The sequence below is a fragment of the Ovis canadensis genome, chromosome 13 (assembly GCF_042477335.2).
Source record: "Ovis canadensis isolate MfBH-ARS-UI-01 breed Bighorn chromosome 13, ARS-UI_OviCan_v2, whole genome shotgun sequence".
Taxonomy (NCBI): domain Eukaryota; kingdom Metazoa; phylum Chordata; class Mammalia; order Artiodactyla; family Bovidae; genus Ovis; species Ovis canadensis.
Window position 1 is genome coordinate 34992053 of NC_091257.1, and position 14723 is coordinate 35006775.

At 39.6% G+C, this 14723-nt stretch overlaps 1 long non-coding RNA gene across 1 annotated transcript; it reads left to right on the forward strand.

Moving 5' to 3' along the window:
• The first annotated feature begins 9514 nt into the window (after window positions 1-9514).
• LOC138417835 (uncharacterized) lies at window positions 9515-13058 on the forward strand. The gene is made up of 2 exons (XR_011248317.1): window positions 9515-9911; window positions 12211-13058. It is a non-coding gene; the product is annotated as an uncharacterized lncRNA (long non-coding RNA).
• Window positions 13059-14723: the final 1665 nt, after the last annotated feature.

Below are 14723 nucleotides of genomic sequence, written 5' to 3' on the forward strand. Positions count from 1 at the left end.
GAGCCTGGGCCACAGCAGTGAAAACCCAGAGTCTTAACCACTAGGTCACCAGGGAACTCACTCTCCATAGATTTTTTCAATTTAAGCAGAGTTATGAAGTGAAGGCGACATTTGTTTGAAGGCCTATAGGAAGAGTACAGATAGGTGGTAGGTGCAAAGATTCTGAGGCTCATGCCTGTTGAATGAAGGTATCTTGGAGGAAGCCCTGTGGTCTAATTCCATTAGGTCCCTAATGGGAAGTGGTAAGATAGCAAATTAGACATGTAGCCAGATATGAAAACTTGGTAAGGACTTTGGCTTTTATTCCAAGCCTTTTCGGGGATATTGGAAGGTTGTGAATAGGGGAATAATACAATCTGAATTTGTGTTAAAATATTTACATCTATAAAGTAAATGCCAGAGAAAAAACTAGATAAACAAGAAGACCAGATAATAAAATATCTATTGTAAAGAGTGATAAAAATTATCATAAAATTCTATTTTAAATAGTCAATAACATGTACAATTATATGCATTATTGTCAAAATCCTTAGAAGTTAAATCCATGCACTTTTTAAGGAATTCTAAGCCTGTTAGCCCTTGTCTTATGTTGTCTGATATTATTCAAATATCTCTCTATATATATCACATGATATTTTAGAATTTAAAGAGTATATAAAAACAGTGATTTCTTAATTTAGGTACAAAGAAATACCCAGGCCCCTTCCCAGATGGCATAGACACTGATGATATTCAGTTTGAGATTACTGGGGGCAAAAGAAAGTATGTCCAGGCGTCACCAAACCCTGGGCTTCCCAGGTGGTGCTAGTGGTAAAGAACCTATCTGCCAATGCAGAAGACATAACAGACATGGATTCGATCGCTGGGTCTGGAAGATCTGCTGGAGGTGGGCATGGCAACCCACTCCAGTATTCTTGCCTGGAGGATCCCATGGATAGAGGAGCCTGGTGGGCTATAGTCCATGGGTTTGCAAAGAGTCAGACATGAATAAAGTGACTTGGCATGCACGCATCAAACCCTACATTGAGGCACCGGAAGGTCTAAGCAGTTTGGATGGCAGTTCCAAGAATATATAGGGTGTTAACGAAGATTATTAATTGTTATGATTACAAACCTCCAATTTGACCATGTGAGTAGGATTATTTGACCTTCAGGTTGGGAAACAAAGATAAAAGTTTCCTCAAAGTAATATTTGTTGAGATTTTGGGGGCAGTAAGGGGAGTGTTGTGTTGTTAGTGTTATTTTCAAACATTTCTATTTCTTTCTCACTCTGGGCACTTGGGAAAAATGGAACTTTCTGACTTCCCATGGTTGAGAAGCCACATAAGTGATTTTGGAAATGCTGCCCATTACTTCTGGGCCAAAACTTCAATACTCATACAAGACACTCCAGAGCACTTTGCTTTCTCTGGCACAGAGACCAATACTTGGAGTAATGTTCCTCGATCAGCTTGAGTCTTGTAATAGCAACAATGAGCAAATTCTAGCCCTCTGCCCAAACTCATTCCCTCCATCTTAGCTCTGGAGATATATAGTAGGAGCAGGAAATGAATCTGGGTAGTTTTATGCCACTTAGAATTTAAGATTACTTGCTAGTCCATATAACCTACATCCTGATACAGGCAACAAAGTTCTCTGTGAGTGGAAATATCATTTAAATGTCATCATTAGTAAACTGTCACACTTTCATTCAATTTGGCTAATAGGCCATTTCACTTATCCAAAGATACTGTCTATCACTGACAGAGCAGTTATCAGATGGGATTTTGGAAACCACTGACAGAGCAGTTATCAGATGGGATTTTGGAAACCATCAAGTCTTGTAAGAGATTAATTAGGAAAGCATATACAGCATAACACAGCACTAGGTAGCTGAAGAAAAGCTCTACTTCTTGCTTTTTAGATGACCATGAAACTTGGATCTGTTACACTTTTCAGATCGATTCTGTGCTATTTCCATCATCTTCAGGCCATACTTAACATCAAGACCAAAGAAAAATGTCACATCCAAGATTCTAAAACTTATCTGATTCATGGCAGTAAAGTATCCTAAACTGGTAAAGAAAATATGAAACAAAATAAAAGAGTTAAAAAAAAGTATAACCCAAAATAAGACGAGCTGGAAGAACATCTGTGTTAAGCAGCCTCCAGGATGGCCCACTAGGAGACTCCTGTCTCCTAGTGTTCATGCCCTTATGTAATGCTCTCCCCTTAAATGTGAGCTGGACTTAGGGATTCACTTCTAAAGCATAGGTCGTGAAAAATATCACTGCTACGGCTGAGCTTAGGTTACAAAAGACTGTGACTTCCATCTTCAGCTGCGCTCTCTTGCTCATTCATGATGAGGGAAAAGCCAGCACCTGTGTTGGAGCTGCCCTATGGAGACACACTTAGCAGAGGCCTGAGGGAGAATTCCGGAGAAGGCAATGGCTCCCCACTCCAGTATTCTTGCCTGGAGAATCCCACGGACAGAGGAGCCTGGTGGGCTGCGGTCCATGGGATCGCTAAGAGTCGGACACGACTGAGCGACTTCACTTTCACTTTTCACTTTCATGCATTGGAGATGGAAATGGCAACCCACTCTAGTGTTCTTGCCTGGAGAATCCTGGGGATCGGGGAGCCTTGTGGGCTGCCGCCTATGGGGTAGCACAGAGTTGGACGCGACTGAAGCGACTTAGCAGCCGCAGCAACAGCAGAGAGAGAATTCCAGCCCACAGCCAGTGAGGAACTCGAGTCCCCAGTCCAGCAACCTGTGAGGAACTGGATCCTGCCAAAAACCACGGAAATGACCTGAGGAACAGATCCTCCTCTAATTAGACCTTTCCATGTATCCTCACCCCAGCCACCCAGTGTGACTGTAAGCTCAAAGCTCTTAAGCCAGAGGCCATGTCCAAATTCATGATCCACAGCAATTGTGAGATAATGAATTTTTGTTGTTTTAAAGCTGCTAAGTTTTAAGATCATTTGTTATGTAGAAATAAACTACCTTAAATATATCCTAGTACACAATGCCAAAGAATCTAAATGCAAAGCTGTAGGTTTCTGAGTGTATATTTTAAAAGTGTCTGGACTAAACCCAATTATTGTAAAAGAAAAATAGCTCTTTTATCTAAACCATCAAGACTGGGTGTCAAAAAGCAAAATTGCTCTGAAAGACCCAACTTTACTGTGGCAGAAACAGTTAATATTCATATCCACATGCTCCCTCTTCATTTCTCATCTTTTCTTACAGTTGGGTTCACCATGTGATGAGTTCTGCCCCATGAAATGTAAGTAGAAGTAAACTGTTTTACTTCAGGTTTATTCCTTTGCCCACTAATGCAACTAATCTTTAAGCCAGAAGATGGCAAGACTCCAAGATAGAAGAGGCAGGTGCAAAAGGGAGAAACAAACAAATTAAGCCTCTAAGATTGAATGCTTTATTTTTTGAAAGTGATGTCTAACTCTGCGACTCCATGGACTATACAGACCATGGAATTCTCCAGACCAGAATACGGGAGTGGGTCGCTGTTCCCTTCTCCAGGGGATCTTCCCAACCCAAGGATCAAACCCAGGTCTCCCACATTGCAGGCAGATTCTTTACCAGCTAAGCCACAAGGGAAGCCCTTTCATTTGTTACCGTAGTGTAACACACCAGGCTCCTCTGTCCATGGAATTCTCTAGGCAAGAATATTGGAGTGGGTCAGTCAGTTCAGTTGCTCAGTGGTGTCAGACTCTTTGTGACCCCATAGACTGCAGCATGCCAGGCTTCCCTGTCCATCACCAACTCCCAGAGCTTACTCAAACTCATGTCCATCAAGTCGGTGATGCCATCCTACCATCTAATCATCTGTCGTCCCCTTCTTCTCCCGCTTTCAATCTTTCCCAGCATCAGGGTCTCTTCCAATGAGTCAGTTCTTTGCATCAGGTGGACAAAGTATTGGAGTTTCAGCTTCAACATCAGTCCTTCCAATGAATATGCAGGACTGATCTCCTTTAGGATGGGCTGGTTGGATCTCCTTGCAGTCCAAGGGACTCTCAAGAATCTTCTCCAAGACCACAGTTCAAAAGCATCAAGTCTTCAGTGCTCAGCTTTCTTTATAGTCCAACTGTCACATCCATACTTGACTACTGGAAGAACCATAGCTTTGACTAGATGGACCTTTGTTGGCAGAGTTATGTCTCTGCTTTTCAATATGCTGTCTAGGTTGGTCATAGCTTTTCTTCCAAGGAGGAAACATCTTTTAATTTCATGGCTGCAGTCACCATCTGCAGTGATTTTGGAGCCCAATAGTCTCTCACTGTTTCTACTGTTTCTGCATCTATTTGCCATGAAGTGATGGGACCGGATGCCGTGATCTTGATTTTCTGAATGTTGAGCTTTAAGACAACTATTTCACTCTCTTTTTCACTGGAGTGGAGTGGATAGCCATTCCCTTCTACAGAGGATCTTCCCAACCCAGGGATAGAACCCGGGTCTCCTGCATTACAGGCAGATTCTTTACCATCTGAGCCACCAAGGAAGACCTAAGATTGAGGTTTTATTTGTTACCATAGTGTAACCTAGTGTAGATCCTGGTTACTATGCCCAGAAATAGTCACAATGCAGTTTCCAATTGCTCTGACTGTTGGAGACAGTATCACTACTCCAATTTTTACAACAAATTCTGTGTGCATATTAATTTTTCCTCAATTGAGGAAAATATTCTCATCCTCCACAAGGATCTGGCTACATAGTTCAGAAAGGATTTAGATGCAGTCTGTGCCGTGGAAATCAATGCCACTTGTGTTTCTGCTTATTTCCATCTAACCTTAATGACCAGTATGCTTGTATATGAAACTTCTGTATTTTTAGTATTACCCTGTGTGCTTGTTTATTTTTCTTTCAGGATATAAATAAATTCTTGGATTTCTTCAGCTCTTTGGAAGATGACAAATGGTCAGAGTATCTGCTTTAATAAAGAACTATGTGCTTTAGGGAATTCCCTAGTGGTTCAGTGCTTGGGACTCAGTGCTTTCACTGCTGAGGACACAGGTTCAAACCCCCTGAGGAATGAAGATCCTGAAAGCTGAGCTGAGCAGTGTGACCAAAAAAAGAAAAAAAAAAAAAAAGGTGGGGCTTTTGGTTGCACTTTTATTTTTTGGCCACAGTTATACGCTTGGGTGTCTAGACATAGAATATTCTTTGGAGTCTTCGAAAGCACTATGATATCATGTTTTTAAAGTAACTGTTTCCTGGTGCTAATCCATGAACACCCTGTAAAAGTGCATCAACATGCTTGAATTCATCCAGTCATGTTTCATCAAGTAATTCAAGAAATAATTATTGAGTGCCTAAAATGTGATGGGCTCTATGTTAAGTGCTAGGGACAGAAAGATAAAGAAGACTAGGTCTCAGTCATCATGGATCATGTGGACTATAGGAAATATCCATGCTGAAAAGTCACTATAAGTATGAAGAACTCTACAGAGGAGGTCTGGGGGCAATAGTGAAAGTGAAAGGGTGTGAGGGAAGGAAACCTGGATTGGGGGAATTTGTCTGAGATCATCACTGCGAGGGGGTGATATTTAAGTTGAAATTAAAGGAGAGGTCAGAGTGAGCTTGTGTGGGAGAGGGCATGAGGGATGTTCCAGGTTGAGAAGGAGGGCCAGTGTGATGGCTCTGAGTGGAGGAAAAACTGAATGAGTTGGAGGAACTGAAATAAGATCAGGTTGGCTGGAGGCAGGTGGATCTTCCAGAGCCTAATACTGATAAGAGTATCTTCTCACAGTCAGAGAAGTTTGCAGAGATACCGTGATTAGAAATTTCCAAATTCAACAGAGAAAATGAAAGATTTTTTTGTTTGTTTCTGATTCTGATTGTTTCCTTCAATGTTGTCCATTTTAGAAAGATGAAGTTGATCAAATGCTTTCTTTTTTTTTTGTTGTTTTTCGAGTTTCACTGATGGTTGAGCTTACTGTACTTGGCTCAAGCTCCCCGTTCTTGACTCTTCTTTTTTTTTAGGATCATCAATGACATATTAACACATTGGAAAAGTTGAGAGGCTAAATGCTCGAGCTTTAAACAGTTGTAGAATAGACTCTGTGGTAAAGAGAATGCTTAATTTTCAGTCTGAATATTAATCAAAGAATTCAAAGTCTTTGTGAAATTCTCATTCTAAAGTCATGTTTGTGGCTCCCCTCTGACCCTGAAAACTCTCATCCTCAAACTTTATTCAAAACACAGACTTTTTTTTTTTTTTCTGATTTCATCCTGGAAAATATGAGAGCAACCAAAACACTCTATTATTCTGTCTGTGCTATGTGATTATGTCTGCTAGTGGCCTGGAAATGAATCAACTTTTAGACCCTTTTAGAAAGGCTATCTTTGCAAACCAAACCATAGAATGATATGAGAGGACATTGTCTGATGACAATCAGTGACTGGCAAAAGCCACATGGCCCGAAACACAGAGAGTGCCAGGTGCCATCCTCCGAATCCTGGGTGCCAAGAGTGGTTTGCAGAGTGACATTGCTTTTCCCTGTGCTCATCTGCTTGTGGCAGGACACGCTGTGCTGGCAGCTCATTTATCAGGAAGCAGCGCCATTCACATCGATAATGTCTGCAATTAGAGCCTATTAGTCCTGATTGAAAGTGAGCCATCAAAGGTATTATGTAATCGGAGGAAGGAGAACTAACATCTGGATCCCTGTCATCTCAGTGGGACAGAGTAATGAAAACCCCGTAAGAGTGAGTGCGAGCTTTTGTAAACAAGAAGTGGTGGGGCATTTTCTTTAGAGATCAAATGCCGTACAACTTTGTAGATTTTTAACAACACTAGTTATTATTTCTGGAGTGCTGCAAGGATCATCCTACGTTTACTCGTGTGAATTCCAACTCTCAACAGAGAAAATCAAATTTTAATAATATGTATACTTGGGAGAGACTCAGGAAAACTGAATAACTCGCCAAAACAGATGAAACCTTTACCTTAAATACCAACTTCAGCTAAAGATAAAGAGGATGTTGAGGGTAGGGGTTTGGGACTCTAAAGGGGTGAAAGGCGATTGATGTGGAGGTGGATGAGTGAATGTTTGGTAAACAAACTTTTGCTGGGCCTGCTGAGACAACGGGACACACAGGAATTTTAACAGAAATACTTTGCTAGGGTCCTCTCTGTCTACCACAGCTAGTTTATGCTATAGCTATCTATGATGGTAGCTCTATTCCTGTGAATGGGCTCTTGATTTAAATTCTTTAGGCAGCTAAGGGGGGAGGTCAAAGTTTCTACCTGAGTCTCATGGGCCTTGGTTATTTTCATTTCAAAATAATAACCTTGGTTATTTTCATTTCAAAATAATCCACATGCCAAAATGATATGTCGTAGTGGCAAGTTTTGCTTCCCTACAGATGAGATGCTTGGGTGTCCCTGGATATTTTCTTCTACTGCTAACTGATGCTTGAAATTCCAAAGCCTTCAACCTCAGGCTCTAATCTTTTCTTTTCTCTGTTAAAATGCAGGAAGGATAGATCTTTAAACTTGAAATCAGTCGTGGTATTTGTATAATGTGAATAAAAGGCAGAGATCTGATTTCCCCAGGAAAATGGGGCACTGTAAGGTTGATTAATGGAAGAGGCAATAAGAAAGAAAAGAAGGAACATAAATAGGAGCATTTATTTAGACTACAGTGTGAATGGTGTGTCCAGAAATGCCAACATGGTGATGGGCAGGGAGTCAGATCAAAGTGTGTGTGTGTGCATGCTTGTGTGTTTAACTGAAGATGAACTGAGGACATAGTTTTGCTTCCTTGTCAAATACTTATTGCAGTTTTCAAGGCACTCCCATGCTCAACTTTAAAATTTGCTCTACTATTATTACACTGAGCTGAATTTAAGAAACTCTCCTGAAACCGCGAACTGACCTACATAGTCCATGAAGTCAAATAGACTTAACAGCTTCTCCATGTTGTGACCACAGAGAACATACATGATATCAATACTCAGTGTTATTTCATTTGTTAAAAAAGAAAAAGCATAAACTATGTGCCTCAGTAGTTTATTAATATTTTATTTCCAGAATGGGAAAATTTTTATAATTTCCTTAGCATCAAAGTTATAAAAAAATTAGTCTTTTAAAAATTGTTTCTATTGGCAACCTGCTTTGAATTATTACAAAGCAGAAAAAAACATGGGCCACATTAAGGCCAGATGATTGAAAATGAAAGCTACATGTGGTTTTCTAGCAAGCGTTCCCAGAGGGGCCTTGATGGCTGTGTACATAGTTTTGATTAAATTCACTGAGTTTCCTCTATTGTGGCTACAGTTCTGGGCTGGTTACCAAATGTTTTGCTTTCATGGGGATCTGTGCATTAAAAAAAATCACAGAAAGGTGCTTTCTGAATATGCCATATTATATGAAAGTTTTATAACAGCACACGAATGTTGACCATTTGGGGTAAGGATTTTAACTTCAAGATAATTACTCCCAGTGTACCTAGTGCGGGCACCCAAAGGTCAGCAAGATGGAAGCTACATTTCATTCGCCAGTTCCTAAAGGTTCCTTCTCCTTGTAGTATGAGTGAAAAACCCGTCTACTGAACTGTGTTTTACTGATAAGTATAGACATTAGAGAGTCCCTTGGACAGCAAGAAGATCAACCAGTCAATCCTAAAGGAAACCAATCCTGAATATTCATTGGAAGGACTGATACAGAAGTTGAAGCTCCAATAATTTGGCTACCTGATGCAAAGAGCCAACTCATTGGAAAAGACCCTGAGGCTGGGAAAGATTGTGAGCAGGAGAATGGAGCAGCGGAGGATGAGATGGTTGGATGGCATCACTGACTCAATGGTCATGAGTCTGAGCAAACTCAGGGAGATAGTGAAGGACAGGGAAGCCTGGCATGCTGCAGCCCATGGGGTTGCAAAGAGCTGGACATGACTTAGTGATTGAACAACAACGATAGACATTAGAGTCAAACGGCCTGGATTTGAATTCTACCTCCGTCATTCCTTAACTGTCTAACTTTGGGCAAAGTATTTAACTTCTTTGTGTTATGGTTTGCTTCTTTGTTAGAATGAAAGTGATAACAATACCTATTTTGTTGTATTGTGAACATTAAATGAGATAATGTACATGATTTGTATAGCACCTAGTAAGTTCTTAATAAATATTCATTATTACTATTATTCATTATTAGTATTCTAGTTTTCTTTTCCTAACCTTTCCCCTCAAACTGCTCTTCATCTTCTTGCAGCAAACATTTCTTAAAAATTTGCTGTTTGATCTCTAAGTGTCCTTCTAACTCTGAACTTAAGATTCTAGGATTCTTTTACATGTCAGGCATTCCAAAAGTTATGCTGGGGAGGACAAGAAGAGTAGTAAGTTGTATTCTCTGCTCTCAGATTACAGCCCTGAAAAGGAGATAGACAGTCTTAGCTGATTGCTGCATTAGGAAGAAGGTGAATGTTCCTACACATGTATAAAATGCATCGGTAATACTGGAAGAGTGAGGGACTTCCCTGGTGATCCAGGGATCAACCAAAGAGGAGTTTCAGTGCTGCAACTAAGATTGAAGATCCCCTGTGCCACAACTAAGACCTGGTGCAGCACCCCCCCCCCCCCGCTCCTCCCCCCGCAAAAAAAAATACTGGGAGAGAGAAGAAAGACACATTTCAGTGAGAGAATGAAATATGATTCAGGAAAACTTCTGCCAGATTGGCCTTTGCATTAGATCTTGAGTGAGGCTATATTAAGGATATTTTAAGATGAGGGGACATATGAGCAAAGGCACTGAGCTGGAAAGTGAAGAATGAGTCTGGAGAATTTAAGGAATTCATTGAAACTGGAACCTATGGAATGATGACTGCCAATGCAGCCTAGGAATTAGTGATTGTGTGACATGTTAAGGACTTTGGAATTTACTTTACTGATAATGAGAAGCCATCAAAAGGTAAGAACAAGAAGGGGTAAAATAGCTCACTGTTTTTTTCTTTCTTTCTGTTCTATTCCCTCTTCTGTTCCTTCTTCATCTTCACCACCAATTGAAGGGTTGCTTTTCATTAAAGCACTAGGTCAACCCCACCTCATCTTTCCCTTTGCCTCACTAGACCTGCTGTATGTAATTCACTCTGCACAGACAGAGTGAATAAACCTCTGTTAAGGTTGTTTATTCTTGGTGAGGTCTTAACTCACATCAACATATTCTCAGTGACAGATGCAAAAAGAACATCTTTTTAAAAAAATGTATATGCTTTTGGCTATGGTGGGTCTTTGTTGCTGTGTGCAGGCTTTCTCTGTTTGCTGCGAGCAGGGGCCTACTCTCTATTTCTGGTGCCCAAGCTTCTCACTGTAGCAGACTTCTCTCGTAGCAGAGCACAGGCTCTAGGGCACTTGGGCTTCAGTAGTTGTGGTCCCTGGGCTACAGGCTCAATAGTAGTGGCTCAGGGGCTTAGTTGCTCCACAGTATGTGGGATCTTCCTGACAGGGATCAAACCCATGTCTCCTGCATTGGCAGGCAGACTCTTTACCGATTGAACCATCAGGGAAGCCCGAGAATACTGGAGTGGCTAGCCTATCCTTTCTCCAGGGCATCTTCCCAACCTAGGAACTGAACCAGGGTCTCTTGCCTTGAAAGTGGATTCTTTACCAGCAGAACTACCAAGATAACTACATTTGGAAAGAAAATTGCATTTTAAATCTATAAAAAACAATGAGATCATTGCACAGTTGACTCTTGAACAACATGGGGGGGTTAGGGGCCTTGACCCCTGCATAGTCAAAAATCCACATATAATTTTGACTCTCCTCAAACTTAAACTACTAATAGCCAACTGTTGACAAGAAGCCTTACTGATGACATTGAGTCAACAGATATTTTGTATGTTATAAGTATAATGTACTGTATTCTTACAATAAAATAAGCTAGAAAAAAGAAGATGCTGTTAGGAAAATCATAAGGAAGAGAAATACATTTAAAAAACCATACTGTATTTATTGATACCATAAGTTTACATTGTCTATTTATAAAATGAATTGTGTCTATACCTACATCAATATTGTCTTACATGACACAAAACACTGTAGATGTTCTACATATTATAACACTAGACATCAAAAATTAAAAGATGATGATAAAAGGAAATTGATATTTATTTACAGGTATAATGATCCATGCATTGATAACAAAAAAGCAGCAATATACTTATTTTATGATTGCCTAGTGTTTTTGGTACACTTTCACTGTAGCTTAGCCTATACACTAATGAATGAATTCTTATAAAATTTTTATTGTAGACAGTATTACAGTCATATTCATAGTACAGCATCGGAAATATTTAAAAAATCACTTACCTATTTATGATAGATTGATAAGCAGTTTAATTACGAAAGAGAGAGGCATATTTGTCTAGTAATGGAATTCTTTCAAGGTACAATTATAAGACAGTAAAATATTGATACATTATTAATTTTATATTAAACATCACTCATCTTACATCTGCATAAGGATAGACTAGTGTGTACCTCTATTTTGTGCCATTATGACATACCTTTTTCTTAATTTTTTTGATATTTCTAGGCCACATGATTAGTCTGTGAACTTTTTCAAGCTGTTGCAAATTTCCAAAAAATTTTTCCAATACATTAAAAAAATCTGGATATATGTAATTCAAACCCTTATTGATCAAGGGTCAACTGTATTTCTGCATAAATTGATTCTTTAGTTAGTATTACATAGTTTAGTATAAAAATTATAAAATTTCAAAACTCTTATTATGAGTAGGACTGTGTTTAATGCCCCCAAACTTAGCTGTATTCTATTAAAGTAATCAACTAAGGAGACTATTAGAGTGAGGTGGCTCTCATACCTTGGGAGTCTATGTAAGCCAGAGGGGATGCACCTGAACCTGAGAAAGGACAATTTAGGAGCAACTGATCACAAAAAACCAATTAGGTTTTCCCAAATAGAGCAACCAGAGAAGCTATAGTGGATCAAATAATTTCCTTGCTTTGCTTCTGCTCTGTCCAATAAAAGCCCTTATACTAGCTTCTATTGATGGAGTGCTCCTAACCATTTTCCTTCTGACACTGAGTGATTCAAATGGATATTTGGTCAAATAATCTTTTGGAAATTTAATGTACCTCAGTTTCTGCCTTTTTGTTGTCTTAGAAAGTATGAACCAGACATTATATGTCTTTATGTTTTTCTGCCTTCTCAACAACTCCCTGAGTATATTTCCTTGTCTGTACAGACTGATGTTGAAGCTGAAACTCCAATACTTTGGCCGCCTGATGCGAAGAGCTGACTCATTTGAAAAGACCCCTATTCTGGGAAAGATTGAGGGCAGGAGGAGAAGGAGACGACACAGGATGAGATGGTTGGATGGCATCACCGACTCAATGGACATGGGTTTGGGTGGACTCTGGGAGTTGGTGATGGACACGGAGGACTGGCATGCTATAGTTCATGGGGTCGCAAAGAGTCCGACATGACTGAACGACTAACTCTTTCATATGTACCGCAAGCTTTTTGAATATGGTTGATATGGGAAACTCTGCGTACTGGTAAATCACTGCTTTATAATTAGGAAGAAATTGTTTTCTTTACTTGGTAAATTTTCTTCATTCATTACCCCACTTCAATCTTTAAAAAAAAATTATACTTTTTTTTTTCAGGGCAGTTTTAGATATAAAGGAATGTTGAACAGAAGTGTTTGCACAGCCTTCCTGAGCATTAGCTTACATCACCAATATGATAAATACATTACAATTGATGAATCTACATTGACAGGATTTTTTCAAGCAGTGAAACTACTCTGTATGATACTATAAGTGAATACATGTCATTACAAACTTGTCTGAACCTTTAAAGTATACAACACCAAGACTGAACCATAACACAAACTATGGACTTTGGGTCATGGTGTGTTAATGTAGGTTTATTGATTGTAACAAATGTACCACTCTGGTGGGTCATGTTGACAGTGGGGGAAGCTGTGTATAAGTAGGGACAGGGCATATATGGGGAATTTGTGTACTTTCCTCTCAGTGCCTATGAATCTCAATCTGTTCTATAAAATAAAGTTTATTAAAAAAGAAATCCCCTATATTGGACCTTTTCATCCATTCCCTCCCCCTCATCTCTGGCAACCACTGATCTTTTTACTGTCTTCATAGTTTTGTCTTTTCCAGAATGCCATATAGTTGGAAACATACAATCTTTTTAATTTATTTTGGCCATACCATGAAGCATGTGGGATCTTAGTTCCTCAGCCAGGGATTGAATCTGTGTTCCCTGGGTTGGAAGGGGGAAGTCTTAGCCACTGGACCACCAGGGAAGTCACTATACAGTCTTTTTAGATTACCTTCTTTCACTTAGTACAGCTTATATGTTTGTTTCCTCCATATCTTTTCATGGCTTGGCAGCTCATTTCTTTTTTCTTTTTTGCTGTACCACAAGGCATTTTGGGATCTTAGTTCCCCAGACCAGGGATCGAACCTGTGCCCCTGAATTGGAAGAGTGGAGTTTTAACCCCTGGTCCACCAGGGAAGTCCTGACAGCTCATTTCCTTTTAGCACTGAATAATATAGTCCATTGTGTGGATACTCACAGTTTATTAGTGCATCCACTTACTGAAGGACATCTTTGTTCCTGCCAAATTTTGACAGTTATTATTAAACATCCATGTGTAGACTTTTATGCAGACATAATTTTTAAGCTCATTTGTATAAATACTAAGGAGCACAATTGTAAAACTATTGTAAGAGTCTGTCTAGTCAAAGCTATGGTTTTTCCAGTAGTCATGTATGGATGTGAGAGTTGGACCATAAAGAAAGCTGAGTGCCAAAGAATTGATGCTTTTCAACTATGGTGTTGAAGACTCTTTTGAGAGTCCCTTGGATGGCAAGGAGATCAAACCAGTCCATTCTAAAGGCGATCAGTTCTGAATATTCAATGGAAGGACAGATGCTGAAGCTGAAGCTCCAATACTTTGGCCACCTGATGCAAAGAACTGACTCATTGGAAAGGACGCTGATGCTGGGAAAGATTGAAGGCAGGAGGAGAAGGGGATGACAGAGGATGAGATGATTGAATGGCAGCACCGACTCAACAGACATGAGTTTGTGCAAGTTCCAGGAATTGGTGATGGACAGGAAAGCCTGGCATGCTGCAGTCCATCAGGTCACAAACAGTCAGATATGACTGAGTAACTGAACTGAACTGATTTTAAGAGTATGTTTAGTCATAGAGTTGGACATGACTGAAGCAACTTAGCAGCAGCAGCAGCAGCAGCAGCAGCAGTCTTATAAGAAGCTGCCAAATGGTCTTCCACAGTGTCTGTACCATTTTGCATTCCCACCAGCAATGAACAACAGTTCTTGTTACATATCCTTGTTAGCATTTGGTGTTTTGTGTCTTGGCTATTCTAATAGGTTTGTAGCGTAGTACCTCAGTGCTATGTAATTTGCTATTCCCTAGTGATGTAAGGTATCGTGCACCTTTTCATATGATTATTTATCTTCCATATATCTTCTTCAATCAGGTGTCTATTCTTTTGCTCATTTTAAAATTGGGTTATTTGCCTTCTTATTGTTGAATTTTTAAGAATTTGTTGTAGATCTTAGATCACAATCTGTTATCAAGTACATCCTTTGCAAATATTTCTCTCTGTGTCTTGTCTTCTCATCCTCCTGACCTTGGTCAATTTTTTTAATGAGAACATTCTTTTAATTAGAAAAAAATTATAAACTTAAAAGAGAGTGA